Source organism: Trachemys scripta, chromosome 3 (genome assembly GCF_013100865.1).
Source record: "Trachemys scripta elegans isolate TJP31775 chromosome 3, CAS_Tse_1.0, whole genome shotgun sequence".
Taxonomy (NCBI): Eukaryota; Metazoa; Chordata; order Testudines; family Emydidae; genus Trachemys; species Trachemys scripta.
The window spans coordinates 108,693,046-108,710,018 of record NC_048300.1 but is presented as its reverse complement, the minus strand read 5'-3'; the positions used below and the strand labels follow the sequence as shown (position 1 = coordinate 108,710,018).

At 42.7% G+C, this 16,973-nt stretch overlaps 1 protein-coding gene and 1 long non-coding RNA gene across 2 annotated transcripts in view; one reads left to right on the top strand and one right to left on the bottom strand.

Moving 5' to 3' along the window:
- LAMA2 (laminin subunit alpha 2) overlaps positions 1 to 16,973 on the top strand; it is a 450,699-nt gene that overhangs the window by 26,239 nt on the left and 407,487 nt on the right. The gene's annotated exons all lie outside the window — the stretch shown is intronic.
- On the bottom strand, positions 7,072 to 16,846 carry LOC117874949. Its single transcript, XR_004645132.1, has 3 exons — positions 16,776 to 16,846; positions 15,922 to 15,992; positions 7,072 to 7,148 (listed from the first exon to the last, which is right to left on the bottom strand). It is a non-coding gene; the product is annotated as an uncharacterized LOC117874949 (long non-coding RNA).

The window sequence follows — 16,973 nt, the reverse complement described above, 5'->3', positions numbered from 1 at the left end:
AATTGGGTGTTGATAACATTTGGAATAACAGATGTTAGTAACCGTAAACTATTATACTCTATTAAAATGCTGTCTACATTTATTTTCCAGGAATTTCAGTTTTAGGGAAATGCCACAGAGAGGAGTATATATGTGTATGTATATGTATATATTAAGCTTAATATATATATATTAAGCTGAAGGAAATTGTGAATAATAGAGTTTCACTGTATTTTTACTTTTCATTTTATAATTAAAACTCAGGGTGAGAGGCAGAGAAAACTTCCCATCCTTAACAGCAACCACTTGTTTTCTTTATTTATCCCATTATTACATCTTCCAACTTTATTCTCCATGCGTTTCCCATGCATAACTTCCATGAGTGGGAAATATTTGTACGCATCAAGAATAGATGCATTCTTGGAGGGTTGACTCAATTGTTGTTTTCAAACTGCAGGGATGAGACAGCGATTGTGCTATTTGGGTAGGTACATAGCACTTCCAGAAGGTTAAATATGTAATGTGATATTGAATGAATTTGCAACAGGACCTCCATGAACATTAATAGTAGATGCATAGTTTATACCCACATATTGACTCCCATCCATGAGCTACACTTGGTTCAAGATCTGAAGAGGTGGTTAGAGGAGGATGTATGCCATCCTTCCCCAATTATCTAGGCCAGCCTGAAGGCTGAGACTAACTTGTAAAACGTTGCCTTAGGGGGCCATTACATCAGCCAGGCATTTCTGGACACAACAAGCTTTGGCTATTGCCACCTCCCTCCCTGATATGTATCTAGTATACCCATAGGGTAGGGTCCAGGTGTGGGTGACGTAATGCTGTCTTCACACCAGCTATGTATTGTTTAGTTGTTCATTTAGTGCAGTGTGGGCCAGGATTTCATCCACTGTGTTCAAGATTTTAATGTCTTTGCCTCTCTAATATGGTCATGTTCTTTTGGCCCAGGGATTTTAACTTGGCCAGCTACAGTATCACTTTAGAACATTGTTTTTCTTTCTCCCACCAGTGGCCAAACTGTCCCTTTTGGTTATGGGAGAAGAGGGGTCTTAACACAGATGATGGTCTCATTGGCTAAGCAGAAAGTTTAAGTACTGTTTCTGTGCTATTGTACTCCATAAAGACTTGTAATTGGAGTTGGTGCTTTCTAGGCTTGGAGTACAAGGCAGGGGGAAAAGAGAATGAGCAGCTCTCCAGATGCTGCTTTCTGCTCAGCCCAGGGTTTCTCCATGTTGAAATGTAGGAGGTAATTAATCTTGTTTGAAGCAGCATTATTTCCTGAGAACTTCTTTTTCTTGCTGGTACAGAACCAGGTGAAGTGAGGATTGACAGTGCTGCTGCTCCTGGAACTGTACTGCTGTGGGGAAGAGGAAATAGGGGTACCCTTCCCAAAATGTTTTCCACAGGAAAGGGGAATCTGATCCACATTATACTTTTTAAAATGTCATATTTCCGATAAGACAAACAACTTTGCATTAGAATATAGACTCTTGTCCAGCTTCTGATTTGGCAAAACTTTTCAGTCTTGACTTTTTACACTTCCAATCTTTTTCATAAGAGCAATATCTGTCCCTGGAACCTCAGCTGAAATGGTGGAGTTCCCATTTCCAAACCTGAAGTTTCATGGACCAGGCAGTAGGTACTGCTGAAGAGTGAGATGGTTGGCTGCCTTTCTTTCCCCATCTGGTCTCCACCTCCTCCCCTCTGATTCCAAGTGGTTCACATAAAAGATATGCCCCAGTTTCATCACAAGTTATCAGGCTTTATGCAGGAATCGCTGAATTAAGTTCTGCAGGTTGTGTCATGCAGGAGGTTAGACTTTATGATCATAATAGTTCGTCTGGCCTTAGAATCTATGTATCTATAATTGGTGTGTTTGGACCCTGTTGATCCAAGAAAAGAGAGTTTGGAGTTCCATTTTCTCTTCAAGTTTCAGTGCTTTGACCACATTAGGAAACTCACCTGATTAAAGCTATTAAGAAGTGCATGATATAGTGTTGTGCTATTTCAGAACCTCTGCTGGTAGTTCAACTATAGTAGACCTTAATTACCCTAGAGATCGCATCTCCATACAGATAAAGTTACCAGCAGAATACCATCATGACAAGTTATGTAGGTTTAAAATGAAGTAATACTTATATGGTAATACTCAAAGGCCTTAAACATAAGTGTTTCCAGGATCAGGACCTAAAAAGACTAGTAATACATGAAGGGTGGGGGAGAGTCATAGCCTTCTAGGTCAGGTCAGGGTGTATCTTTTTGTTAATAAACAACTGTAAATTTTGAGTTTGAACAACATACACAGGAAGTTATAAATTTAAATAATAGTTACAAAAATAAAGTAATAGATTTACATCTGGATTTTGTTACTAGCCTCAAGATATTACCCAGAGCAATTGTAATATAATATACTGGAAATCTGATTATGTTTTATAAGTCAACATCATGCACTCTAATTTGGAGCATAGTTTCCTGCAGTATTGCTGATATGCCAGATAAAACAAACACGTGTCCAAAATCAACCTCCATTATAACTGAGCATTCTTCGTAGTCCCTGTCTGTGCTGTAATTTGCTATTAACTGTTCGCTGTCGTAAAAGTGCAGCAAGAATGTTTTTGCTTGCAGTTTTGTGTGTAGTCTGAGCTCACTTCTGGATGAAAAAAACAACTGTGGTTTACATGATAGTTTGGTAAAGATAATAGACTTAGTATTGCTTTTCTGCGATGGTTAGGTATACAAAGACTTTGATTCAACAAAAGTGTCACAGTAACTGTTAACTTTCATGAAACTGTCATGTTTTTTCATCACCCTGACATAAATATTACTGTGACCAAGGTTCTGCAAAATAATAAGCATGGTTATTTCTCATTCAGTTAAAATGAAAAGTAGGGCAATCTATGTTATCTATAGAATTTAACTGTCATGTTTTGCATAAGCAGACAAAAAATTATTTGTTTTGCTGTTTGTTTTTTTCTCTGAAAATGTTAAGTAGAAGCTGTGACTAAACACTGAAGATACCAAACCTTTTTCCTTCTAACCCTAGACAGAGTTTTTTCATCAGAAGCTTTGCAGTTTACAGTGGCGTTTGTGAAATGCCAAAAGTGACATTTTGTAATTAAAGAACTAAGAGTATGTCTACACTGTGATCAGGGTGTGTGATTGCAGCATGTGTTCGCATACTTGAGCTGCTCGAGTTCCAATAACAGTGAAGCCATGACAACACAAGCTTCAACATATGCTGTACTAGATTAAAGCTTGCGCATGTATGTTTACACATGCTACAATTGCAGTGTGGCCATACCCGAAAAGAAGAGATGTGCAGTATTTGCCTGCAGCAAAACTGTGTGGTTATACTACAGGCCTATTGGTCACATTTAAAGTTTCTTCCATTTTGAAAGGTTCAAAGTGTTTGAGAGAGATTCTCTGTATTTAAAAATAGGAGACTACTGCTGTAACTGGTAGTGTATCTCAAGCATGGAAATCTTTTGAAGTGCGTTCACTGTATTGTAGTATTTCACTGTGTTACACTAATAGCCAAAATGGTATGGAAAATATCCTCCTCCTTCCCTCCCCCCCATTCCTCAACCCCCACCACCACATATGGCGCTATTTGACATCCAGCTATTCTCAGCAGAGCAGACAAGTAATGGAGACTGAACTAACATGATTAAGTAAATGAGACTGAATTATCATGCTGCCTTTAGTGGTCCCTCCAAGCTAAGGGTGAGCTACATAGGTGCGACAGTAGGAAAAAGTTTGCAATGAGAAAGTGGCAGTGTGACAGAGCTTATTTGGACTTTACCTGTTGCATGGAAAAAGTAGGGCTGGTTTTTAGGTCCTTTATGAATGCTAAAACCCTGTCTGGCAATGAGATGCATACAGGTGGACTTCTGCATCCATATGGAGCCCCATTGAGTTCACTGAAGCTGCAAGCACAGGTGTTTGCCTGCGCACATCTCATTGCAGAATTGTGGCATGAAATAGGCTAGTAATAATTTTCACTTCAGCACCTTCATCCAAAGATCTTGAAATATACTCCTGGGGGCATTCTGTGCCAAAAAATTAAAAATTCTGCGCATAATATTTTAAAATTCTGAAAAAATCTGTAAATTTTATTTGTCAAAATAACACTACATAATCACACCAATTTCAAATATTTTGGTCATTTATTTCAAAATACCTGTCAGCAAGTATGACTGTAACAATAGAGAGAGACACAAAAATTCCCCCATGAGAAGAGAGTTCAAGAAACCCCTATCACAACCCTGTTCCTGTTTCTCTGCCCCTCCCCCGAGCCCAGACTGGGGGGTGGGCAGACACCGAAACCCCCCCCCCCCCCCCCCGAGCCCACTAGCCCAGATACCTGCACTCCGTCCACCCCAGAGCCCAGCCACTGGGTCCCTCCAGCCCAGAAACCCGCACCCCCTCCCCAAAGAGCCCAGCTGTGCCCTCCCCCCGGTCAGATAACCACTCTCCTCTCCCCTCAGAGCCCAGGGATCCAGAAGGAGAAACAGCCTAATGCTGGGTCCCAGGCTTGCATGGAGTTTCCTGCGTGCAGCCCTCTCCTTCCCTCAGGGCATGCTGGGAACTGCAGATGCCAGGAACCCTCTAGCTCCCTCTCTCTCCACCCAGCAGTGACTTCTATGTGCAAGCTGTGTTCTGCTGGGTCCAGTGGCCCCTATGGCAGCTAGCAGCACTGCAGCCCATTTCTGCCTGGGAAAGGAAATTCTGCATGCACAACGTTCATTTCTGCAAAAGTCTGCATTGCGCAGTGGCACAGAATTCCCCCAGGAGTAGAAACACTAAATAAATACCCTCAAAACACCTATGGAGGTGCTAGAGTTGCTGACTTTAGGTGCACGTTTTTTTTTCTTTTTCTTTCTTTCTTAAAACAGTTGCTCACAAACAGCTGTGATTCTCTTGTGAATTTCTGCCCTTATACAACATGGATGTTATCTTAGCTTTTTTATCTTGGGACTGAAGACAGGATGCCCTTATTGAAGACAATTGCTCCCTGACCCTTACAATTTGTATTCTGAGCTGAAAGGAAGCTGTGGGGTCAGGGGAATGTGGGATGCAAGAGGGAAATGGATGGGACATGCAATGGAATGTGGGACCAAGGAAAGGAATAAGGATCTGGTAGCTGGGAGATGGGATAGGGCAGTGTGACAGAGGAATAAAGAGAATATGAGGGATATTAGGCCCATGAGAAAATGAGGTAAAATATGGTGGGCAGTTGTGGTACTGGAGACTGTTGGGGAGAAAAAGAAACTGGGACAGTGGAAAGGATAGTGAGGGTGGCAGGAGGGAGACTGATAGGGAAGTGGAGTGATGGCTACTGAGGAGGCTTTCATTTTCATTTTTCCAGTGCATATGTGTGCTTAAAGATCCTGAAATGAAGAGAAATCAAAGCTTGTTGCTTACCCCAGAGGCTGGAAAAATCACAAGGCAGACCAAAAATGTAATTTATTGTTCTTTGATTAAAATCTCAGATGTTTGAGCTCTTACCCATGATTTTTGAGCACTTGGGCATGGCAATACTGTGTACACATCATACTGCTGGATAAACAGAGGCACAGGAAGGTTAAATGACTTAACCAAGGTCATACTGAAAGTTAGTGGCAAAACGGAATAGAAACCAGGAGGCCCAACTACCATTCTGTTGTACTGCTACTAAACATTTTTGCCAAAAATGCCAATTAATCAAAACTGAAACTTTGCAAAATAGGTTCAGATTTGAAGAATCTCCTAACTTAAAAAAAAATTGAAAAAGTTTTTTCATTTTGAAAAAAATGCTAGTTTTCCAATTTGAAATGCCTTTACAGTTCAAAACTTGAGCTAATTAGACACACAGGTTTAAAAAAAGGGGGGAAATAGTCAAAATTGAAACAAAACATTTCAAATTGATTGAAAGAAAGCATTTCAATTGATGTGAACTGATTTTTTTTCAGTTTGTGACTATTTAGCAGATTTTGACATTTTGTTCTGATTTGAGACAGGAAAAATTTGTGAACGTTTGAAAATATTTGAAGACTGAGAAAACCATTTTTGTCACAAAAATAGAGGGAAGGGCAGCATAAAATCCCTCCTTGGCAGCTGTACTGAATCGCCTTACCTGTAAGGGGTTAAGTGGTTCAAATAACCTAGTGGGCACCTGACCAGAAGGACCAATGAGAAAAGAAGATACTTTCAAATCTGGGTAGGGGGAAGGGTTTGTTTGTGCTCTCTCTTTATTGTTCCCTCTCCGGATGGAGGGAGAGACCAAGCAGGTACAACATCTCCTGAAAATATACCTGGAATAATAGATCTAAAACCACAGAAATTGTATGTAGGGTAAGGAAATGCATTAGGTTATCTTTTGTTTTAGCTTTTGAATGTATCCCATGCTGCAGAGGTAGTTTTATTCCTGTTTTTATAACTGTGAAGCTGAGCCCGGGGGGGGGGGCGGGGAGGGAATCCTCTGCGTTTTAAATCTTTTTTATTACCCTGTAATGTTACCTTCTATCCTGATTTTGCAGGTGTAATTCTTTTACCTTTTCTTTATTTATAAAGTTCTTCTTTTAAGAACCTGATTGATTTCAGTGTCCTGAAGTCAAAGGGTCTGGTCTGTGATTACAGTGCTAAGGCAATTGGTTGGTATATTATTCTCAAGCCTGCCCAGGAAAGGGGGTGAAGGGACTTGGGGGAATATGGATTCCAAGTGACCAGTCCCTGAATTTTTGTGTAAATCAGTTGGTGGTGGCAGCAATACTATCCAAGGACAAGGAAAGGAATTTGTGCCTTGGGGAAGTTTTAACCTAAGCTGGTAGAATATAAGTTTAAGGGGTCTTTCATGCAGGTCCCCACATCTGTACCCCAGAGTTCAGAGTTGGGGGAGAACCTTGACGATTTCACCTCTCAATATAAACCAGTTTACTAGAACTTGAGCCACCATGGGGCAGCCTGCTGCCAGTTACTTCCTCCCACAAACATTCCTTTAGCTCTCTTATGGAATAACTTATGAAGTGATACTCACTGTGCTCCTATGGATGCCTCGCTCTCCTAGGTTCAAGAGAGGCAGGTGACCACTTCCTCATCTTGTCCCTTTGGAGAGGGTACCAATTTTTGCTGTTACTTTCCCAAATCTCCAAGGGATATAGCCTGAAATCCTGTAAACCATATTTTAATGTATCAGAATTAGTATTCAACAGATAGTATAAACTGATTAGTGTATAACTGGAGTATGTGGACAGGAAGAATAAAAATTCTTTTTCGTTTGGCAGTCTGACAATGCCTGAATCTTGTTTGGAAATGTAGCTGCAGCAGCAGCTGTAGTCTTGGGTACCTTCTGAGAGTAGGTGTGGTTCACACCCACCAAACCCAGCAAGACTGTTTAGATTTATTTGAAAGGAACTTGGCTTTCTTGCAAATGAGCTTGAATAAACAAAGGGGGTGGGGAGGGGAAAAAAGGAAAAAGTACAAATTTTCCTGTGAGATTTTCTTGTTCTTTCTTCTTAGAGCAATGAGCCAAAAAAAGGATCTTCTGCCTTAATGGTGATAGACATGAAAAACAACCCTTGTGGGGAAGTTCTGTTTTTCCTCTTCAGAATATTGGAACTATACATATTCCTAAGGTCAGTGTTCAGGGCACCACTGCTATCACGGATCCTCAAACACAGGTGGCCAAGTAATCTGTGGTGCACAGTGCTTAATTTGTGCCTGGGCTTGCCAGGGCTGAGCTCCGGCACTTCTAGGCTTGGCCGTTCATAGCCTGGGCATCTAATTGCTTGAGCTCCGACACCTCTTTCATTACAAATGAAGCACTGGTGGTACAATACTGTTTAATTCAGTAAAATTCAGTGGTGTTGAAATGCTGTTTAGGACCAACTGCTGTCATAATGGAGAGGGAATGGGAATTCTCTACATCTTAATGCTCCAGTCCTGCACACGCTACTTCAGGTGGACTACCTAAGTGTTTAACATGAAACCACCAATAAGCACTTGCAGATTTGAGTCTTGAATCTGAATTTGTTTGGCTATAGTGAATGCCCCCACTGCCTCAAAGAAAAGAAACCAAAAAACAAACCAAAAAAGGGGGAAAATAGTAATTAACATATCTAAGCAAAAAGCTGATGCTTATCTGAATGATATGAATAACTCAGTCCTTTTGCTATTAACATAGTATATTAACTGTGCCATGCTGCCACAGCTGAGATCCAGAGAGGTTCTCAAGCTGGAGCACCATTGGTATAAACAAGGGCATTCTGTGTGAGCGCCCCACAGTTTTGGAATTTGTTCTCCCACTTGGCTGAAGTAGCCTGAATCCAATGCCCTTTGGGGCATGTTGCAAAGCTCATTTTTCACCCAGGGATCTGAAAATGAGCTGAGGAATTGTGGGAAGGCCTGGATGTTTTCTGATGGGTTATCTTAAATTGCTGCCCTTGTATTTTTAAGTTATGCCAAAGGCCCCATTGTCTTCTTTGATCAGTTTTATAAATGCAAAAATAATCATTGTATTAAATGTTTTAAAGAAACACTATCAGTGTTGGCAGGCCTAAGATGTAATTTCTCCCATTATTTACTCATTTTTATTGGCCCACCAATACAGAGGTGAACATATCAGCCAAATAAGAGGCTACAACCTTGTTAAAATCCCAGATCATAGGCTGAGCAGCCCACTACTAATTGATAAATCAGGCACATTGGGTTGACTGCAACTTGTGATTGAGTGCACTGATTCTTTGGACATTATGGGCCTCTAAAGGAAGGTCATGCAGAGTCAGGATCTAGAACTAAGTTTCTGTATCTGATTTTCTGCTGTGGAGTGTCCCTGTGTGCCGAAAGTTATTGGAGGAAGCCCTAGCTAGTTAGGCTCAGAGCCTTAGAAAAAAGCTGGGATGCTTTTCAGGGAATAAGCAGATGGGGATGTTATCTTAGAAGCTAGGACAAGGAGTTCTGGAGAGCTGCTCTGTTAATATTGTTTTGGAGTTTAGCTGTAAGAAGGGAATGTGGCCAAGGATTTAGCTAGTCTGTTTTTTTTATTTTAGTTGTACCAGAAAAATGTATAAACTGGAAATCCTAGAGAGGGCAGTTTTTATGCTTAACCTCTGGTTTCTGCTTTCATTTCTGACAAGTTGTGCAGACTCTGGCCTTCCAACCAGTTATTCATGCTCAAACATATAAAATAAATGATGGATCATTCTTTGATATTGCTGTAACTTTTACCTGTGTTTTTCCTATGTACTCCCCCCACACCCAGCTTCCACTGCTGCCACTCATGTCTAAACAAATAGCAGGGAGTAAAGCCATGTTATTTATTCACATGTGGGGAATTCTTTTGCCCCATCAATACCCCCAAAGTTTGAGGAGCTATGCTCTTCATGCTTGTTGTAACAGGTTAGAGATTCCTGCCCCCCTCTGATATTTCTCCTTTTATCTCCCTTCCTCCACCTAATACTCATGGGACTGGCTTCAAGGGACAGCTTCCTGTTCTATCAGATGCAGGCTACAGCATATTGCCTGCTGCCATTTCCATCCCCATTCCAGATCCCATCTGCATGGGGGAGGGAGGGGAGGAGGGAGAGGGAAGGACGTTTGCAGTTCTAGATTGTTTTATCTTAGACCCAGGCTCCACTTCAGAGCATCTTTCTGAAGACATCTTTGATGCTGAGGCAATTTCTTTCCCACTACAAATCTGTCCAGATACCTGCTTCACTGGTCCTTGATACAGGGACCAGTTGTGGTGGGGTGGATGCTGTATTGACATGAGTACCGTGAGGTGTGCATTTTTCTTCTCAGGGAAGACCTCTGAATCTATGGCATCTTAACCTTCCTCTCCAAGATTAGGATCATCCTTGTCCCATTCCTCTGGCAATCCTAACACCTGGAGGAAACTTTTGTGCAATTTCTCATGAACGCAAAGCTCATTCCCACTCATAAGGTGAAAGATACCAAACTTGAGAAGCCGGCTGAGTAATGAGTGATCCAGTGGAAGGTGGTCAATTCTTGGGGCCAGCAGTGTAGAGGTTTAAAAAACAAAAGAGGGTAAATGAACCTAAACTCCATATTTCCCAAATGAGAAATGGATAAACTCAGTTTATCCAAGTTTACTCTCAACTACACCACTGCGTGGGGTCCTTTCTAATGATGTTGGTCTATTTGGAGACTGACTACAAGTCTGAAAGTTGAGGTTGCCTATCAAAGGCCTGGCTGAAAGGAAAGATTTTCTCCTTTGCATATAGTGCAAAATATGTCATCCCAATAGCAGGGCAGATGCTCTGTGTCATTACTGGGAATGAAAGGACTGCAATCTGCTGCTGGAGTATTGCCCCTTCAAGCCCATCAGAAGAGATGTTAGAAGTCTCAGTTCCAGGCCCTGAAGTGATCATTCTTGGCAAGTAGCCATGCCTCCTCCTGTGGCGAAGACACCTCTATCTCTGGCAGAGGTAAGAAATGTTCAAATATTTGTCCTCTGATCAAAAGGGTTAAACCTCTGAAAGCAATCTGGAGGGAGTCCCTCTAGTGTTTACAGAAGATGCCTCTGCCAGATCTATCCCTAGCAACCATAGGTGGGCTCTCACAGTGTGTCCAAGTCTGGACAAAATATTATATCTGGTCAGTGCTTAGATATTATTGTGATGGGTGCTATAGAAAAACTAAGATTAGACCCCACCCCCACAGCAGCAAAAAAGTGGATTACATGGGATTTAGAAGATACCCCTGCCTCCAATCCTTCCACCCCAAGGCAGCAAGGAATTATTTAATGCTGAAAGTCCACTTGGTACTGTACAAGATCAGACAGACACTTCTTACCCTGGGGTATTCTCCCAAAGATACTAGCCCTAGGACACAGAGGTAGTACCACAAGATAATATTTATGCAGGCTACACAAGCTGTATATTACAAATTCTAGACTTAGTGTAAATTTGAAACGCTGAACCAGTTCATACTGCCCAGCCATTTAAAATGTCTTCACAGCCTAGAACGTTCTAGGATGTCACCTTGTAGTTATTTATCAGAGTAATGAAAATATTCTCCCACTCTTTAGCACATGGATTTTATGATCTTTTTCTCCTCACCTTATAGGAAGTGGGATGTCTCACAAATCATGGAACAGATACAGAAATAAGTGAGGTCTTTCCTATTGCTCTTGACTTTCCAGATGTTTCCTTTTGAAGATTTAGTTAGTTCAAATTAACCACTAGTTAGAATTCCAAACAAGTTAAGTCTATGTCATCTATGGGCTTGTCCACATTACTACTTAAATCTATGTAAGTTCCCATTGCCCAGGGGTGTGAGAGAGCTCCCCGAGCAACGTAAGTTACATCAACTTAAAGTGGTGTCTACACCATGCTGTGTCAGTGGGAGACACTCTTCTGCTGATATAGCTTCCACCTCTCATTGAGGTACAGTAATTAAGTCAAGGGGAGAGCAATTTCCCATCGACATAGCATGTCTTCACCCGACCTGCTACATTGACACAGATGCATCAGTGCAGCTGCGCCAATGTAGTGTGGTATGAAGACAAGCCCTGTTTCATCTTCATATTCAGAAGAATTTTTGTTACTGTTGTATCTTTCAAAAGTTTTAGCAATTTGTTTTTACCCCTGTTATGAACAGAGGTATCTGTTGTTTGTAACATGTTTATCTGCAATATGAAATCTCCTGGGTATTTAAGTTGTGTGTGTATATGTATGTGTGTATGTATATTTATTTATTCTGGGTGCTATTGATATCTATGTCATCCTATGCAGCCTTCTCTTTTGTGTCCATTTAAAGGAATTTCCCTTTACTCTTTACTCTTACTTTGGATGTAAAGACCTTAACTCCAAACACCTGATGGATTTAACAGTCAAGATAACACCCATAAGTAAAAAAATATCTCTAGTTTGTGCATATGAAGAGATGTGCTTATTCATAAAATCAAAAATATTCAGGCTATTAAGGGAGACATAATGATATAGACTAAATTGGTTAGATTTTGTCAGGGGAGATGTTACACCCCTTTACAGTTACATAAACTACCTTTCCAGGAGAATAGCTACAATTACAGCCAATCATGCATTGAACATTATAGCAGAACTATACTGAAGTTAAATTGCATTTTGACAATGTCAACAAGTCAATATAATATCGTTGGCTCTTTCCTTTCCCTCTGCATTTGAATAGTGGTAAGTGAAGACATGCTGTGAAAATGCTGTTAAAGTGTGTTTCTCTGCAGGTAAGCTCAGCAGTACTCACATATGACAGATACCTAGTCTCTGGTTCTAATATATGGCAGTTTTTACTTAAACTGCATGTGTATGTGGAACACATTGCTTTAGATACCTACATAGAAACATAATGTACAGTGCAACATGATGTATATACAAGGAGGTTTTCTAACAGTAGATGGATAGTGTGTTTAATGGACCTCTAGGATAAAATCTAAAATTTAATACCACATTAGAACACAACACAACATTTCTACTTCTAATGTGACTGTCAAAACTATAAAGGGAAGGGTAACAGCTCTCCTGTGTACAGTATTATAAAATCCCTCCTGGCCAGAGACTCCAAAATCCTTTTACCTGTAAAGGGTTAAGAAGCTCAGGTAACCTGGCTGACACCTGACCCAAAGGACCAATAAGGGGACAAGATACTTTCAAATCTTGCGGGGGGGGGGGGAAGGCTTTTGTTTATGCTCTTTGTTTGGGAAGTTGTTCGCTCTTGGGACTGAGAGGGACCAGACATCAATCCAGGTTCTCCACATCTTTCTAAACAAGTCTCTCATATTTCAGACTTGTAAGTAAACAGCCAGGCAAGGCGTGTTAGTTTTACTTTGTTTTCTCAACTTGTAAATGTACCTTTTACTAGGGTGTTTACCTCTGTTTGCTGTACTTTGAACCTGAGGCTAGAGGGGGGTTCTCTGAGCTCTTTAAGTTTGATTGCCCTGTAAAGTTATTTTCCATCCTGATTTTACAGAGATGATTTTTACCTTTTTTCTTTAATTAAAAGCCTTCTTTTTAAGAACCTGATTGATTTTTCCTTGTTTTTAGATCCAAGGGAATTGGATCTTGATCCACCAGGAGTTGGTGGGAGGAAGAAGGGGGGATGGTTAATTTCTCCTTGTTTTAAGATCCAAGGGGTTTGGATCTGTATTCACCAGGGAATTGGTGAAGAGTTTCTCAAGGCTTCCCAGGGAAGGGAATTAGCTTGGGAATGGTGGCAGCGGACCAGATCTAAGCTGGTAGTTAAGCTTAGAAGTTTTCATGCAGACCCCCACATTTGTACCCTAAAGTTCAGAGTGGGGAAGCAGCCTTGACAGTGACATATTTAGGCACTTACATGGACACTTGCTGTACTATCTGAGCTATTGGGATATAATGTATCTATTACTCCTGGAGGAATTCTGCACCACTGTGCATGCACAGAATTTATGTCCCCTGCAGATTTATTTGCTTCCCTGCAGAAAAATGACTTTCTGAGGGGGAAGCAAAGGGAAGCCACAAGAGCGGTCATGTAATCCTTCCCAGCAGTATGTTTCGGGCCCCAGGGAAGCCAGTAGAGAGGTAAATCACTGTGAGGCAGGAGGCAGGACTGGGGAAGACCTGGCAGGTGGCTCCTACCCTGCGCCGGGCTCATCTGCTGGTCCCAACTGAGCTGGGGAGGACAGGACTTCCTCTTCCCCTGCACAACATCCAGGACCAGGTCAGACCCACCCTCAGATTTCTCTCCCTGCTGCAGGAAGCTCTGCAAAGTCTCACCCACCTGCTTCCTGCACCCATTGCTACTCAGCTGCAGGGGGAGGGATCCCTGTACAGGGAGCTGCTCCCCCATCCACCCAGCCCCCATGCATCCAGACCCTGTCATAACCAGACCCTCCCGCCGAGCCTCACCTCCCCGACGAGCCATCCCCACCCGGATCCCCACCCCACAGAGCCCCAACCAGCTGCACCCCCAGATTCCTACCCCACTGAGCCCAACTCCCCCAGCATCTGGACCCCGCACTGAGACCCCACACCCAGACCCCCTGCCGAGCTCTATCCCCCCCAATGCCCAGACCCTCCCGCTGAGCCCCAACTACCTTCACCTAGACTCCTCTGCAGCGTCCCATTGCTGTTGCATCCAGAATCCCCCAACAAGCCCCAGTGCATCCAGATCCCCACCACACCTGGATCCCCCACTGAGATGCCCGCACCCGATTTCCCTACACAGAACCCTCTCAATCTACACCTGGATCCCCACCACTAAGCCCCTCCACACTTGGATTCTGCCTTGCTGAGCCTGCCTGCCCACACCTGGTTCACCTGGCACAGATGGGATGCTTCTAGGGTAGGACCGGTCCTTATGCTGTGTCAGGGTTGGGTGCAGCCTCACCGCTGAGTCTGTGTCCCAGGGGGAGCTGCACAGTGATTTTCCACCTCTGTGCAGCCAGTGACCTATGCTGGAGCCACCTCATTTATTTGACAAGCAGAATTTTGCAGAATTTTAAAATATTGTGTGCAGAATTTTTATTTTTTTGGCACTGAATGCCCTCAGGAGTAATCTATTAATGACTATACTCAAGATGGTGAGCTTTTTAAAAAGAACCAACTTTGAAATAGACAAAATCTGTCAGTGTAAATTAACAGCTTTTTCTGCACTATTGTTAGTGTCAAGTAACTGGTTTCAATTTGAGCATTGGTTGGTGGTTTACATATTCTACTTGGAGTTATTCTAAATCAGTAGTTCTCAAACTGTGGGTTGGGACCCCAGAGTTGCCATTGCTGGCTTAGACTTGCTGGGGCGTGGGGCTGAAGCCCAAACCTCACTGTCCAGGGCCAAAGCTAAAGCCTGAGAGCTTCAGCCCTGGGCAGTGGGACTCAGGTTACAGGCCCCCTGCCTGGGGCTGAAGCCCTTGAGCTTCAGCTTTGGCCCCCCTGCCCGGAGCGGTGGGGCTTGGGTTTTGGCCCTCCTCCCCTGGGTAGGGTGACCAGACAGCAGTGTGAAAAATCGGGACAGGGGTGGGGGGTAATAGGAGCCTATATAAGAAAAAGACCCAAAAATCAGGACTGTCCCTATAAAATTGGGACATCTGGTCACCCTACTCCCCCCCCCCCCCCCCCCCGCCCCCCGGGGCAGCAGGGCTCTGGTGGGCTCAGGCTTCATTGCCCTCTCCTGGGGTTGTGAAGTAATTTTTTTGTCAGAAGGGGGTCGCAGTGCAATAAAGTTTGAGAACCCCTGTTCTAAATAATACTGATGTTGTTATATAGTAACAAATGACTATTGCTTACAGGTCCTATACAGTGGAATCAGGGTAAAGGTTAAAAATGAAACTGCTGTATGCTGCTACGTGTAGTTAGTGGCCTTGAGTTTGGACCCTGCTTGTAGGGACTGATTCATTGCTTGACACTAATTACATAGTGGCCTCCTACAATATATGTTCCTGATAAATTAACCCTTATTAATCATGCTTAAAACTTCTCCTGTCTCTTTGCTATTTTTACAACTGGGTTTGGAATAGCAGCTTCTGTGTTCAGACTTACACCTCACCAAAAGACTCGTCTTGTTGCTTTGCAGTATCACAAAGAACAGAAGGCTAAAAACAAATAAACCTTGCAGATTTTAAAAGTTTTCATGTTGCTTTTTTTGCTGCTGCGCCCTACTGACAATATCCCACTTATTCGTCATTTAATTACTTGGCAACTTAGCAGCATTTCCTTGCACACCCTAAGTTTACCAAAGTTGTATCCAGCCAGGCCAGTGAAATTTGACCTGATAAATAGTATGCTGTTGTCTAAAAGACAGTGGAATCAGGCTTTTCTGTAGCGTGAATGCATGTGTTGCTGCTGCACCAGCCCAGCACTGTCACATGTGGAACAGAACCCAGATGCTGTGTGGATCAGATTATGGTTAACACTCTTTGCCAATTAATGGAGAACACGTAGGAAGGTGTGAAGAGGATAGCATATGTAAACGTACCTGAAATCCCAGAAAAGGGAGGCCACATTTATCTCACGATTGGCAGAGATAATGCTGTAAAGATGTTGCCTCTTGGGTATTAGGAAAAAGACAAAAGAAAAGAAACAGAGAAACATTACAATTTTGGCTTACATGGGCACATACACAAATATACACATGTTCTGTGTCTGGCAGTTGGGAGTGGTCTTTCTGCTACTGCTGGTACTTATCATAGCAGGGGTGCATAAAAGCAAGAAAAGAATAGGGACTATGCCTGCAGTGCACAAACTCTTCAAAATGTCTCACAGCAACAACATAATGTTCAATAAGTGTGGGAAGTAATTGCATTTCAATTTCAGGGTCTTTCCTCGGCTGGGTCACTATGTATGTGAGTGCTTATTTTTTAGTTTTGGAATGTTTTTAATCTTAATATAGAATGTCCTTAGTGAAAGGTTCTAACTTCCAAATCTGTGGCTGAATTCCTATTCTGTTTGCGCACAGCACATGCTGCAGCAGAAGCATATGCCACACACTTTGATGTCCTCTTCATGTCCCCTAATATTAATGTCCTAACATTATGGATGTGTGTCTGACATTTGTCTGAACTACCAGTGACATTCTTTGCATTACTGTTTATATGTGTGGGGCTAGGTTGTGCATTTAGGAACAGCCCTGAGGAGGGAGTGGTGGTATAAGCTGTGCCACCCTGAGAGTAGCCTCAGGAGGCACTCAGAATCACAGTTCCCTGCATGCATCCCCCTCACTCTGGGAGTGTGTGGGCCAGCAGGAAATTACAACATCCCATGCTGGCTAAGCTGTGCTGACTAGCATACATGGCAGTGGTGGCCAAACTTTTCCAGTATCACTCCACTTACCAGTAATGGAATCTGTCTGCGCTGCCCCCCAGCCCCATTATTGCACAGCCAGGGCTTCCTCAACAGCAGAGCTTGGGCTGAAGATGGAGCTGGGAGCAGAACTGGGGATGTGGGAGGAGCTAGGGCTAGAGATGGAGCTGTGGCTGGGAGCGGATTGGAGCTGCAGCTGAGGGTGGAGCTGGTCTGGGGTTGGAGTGA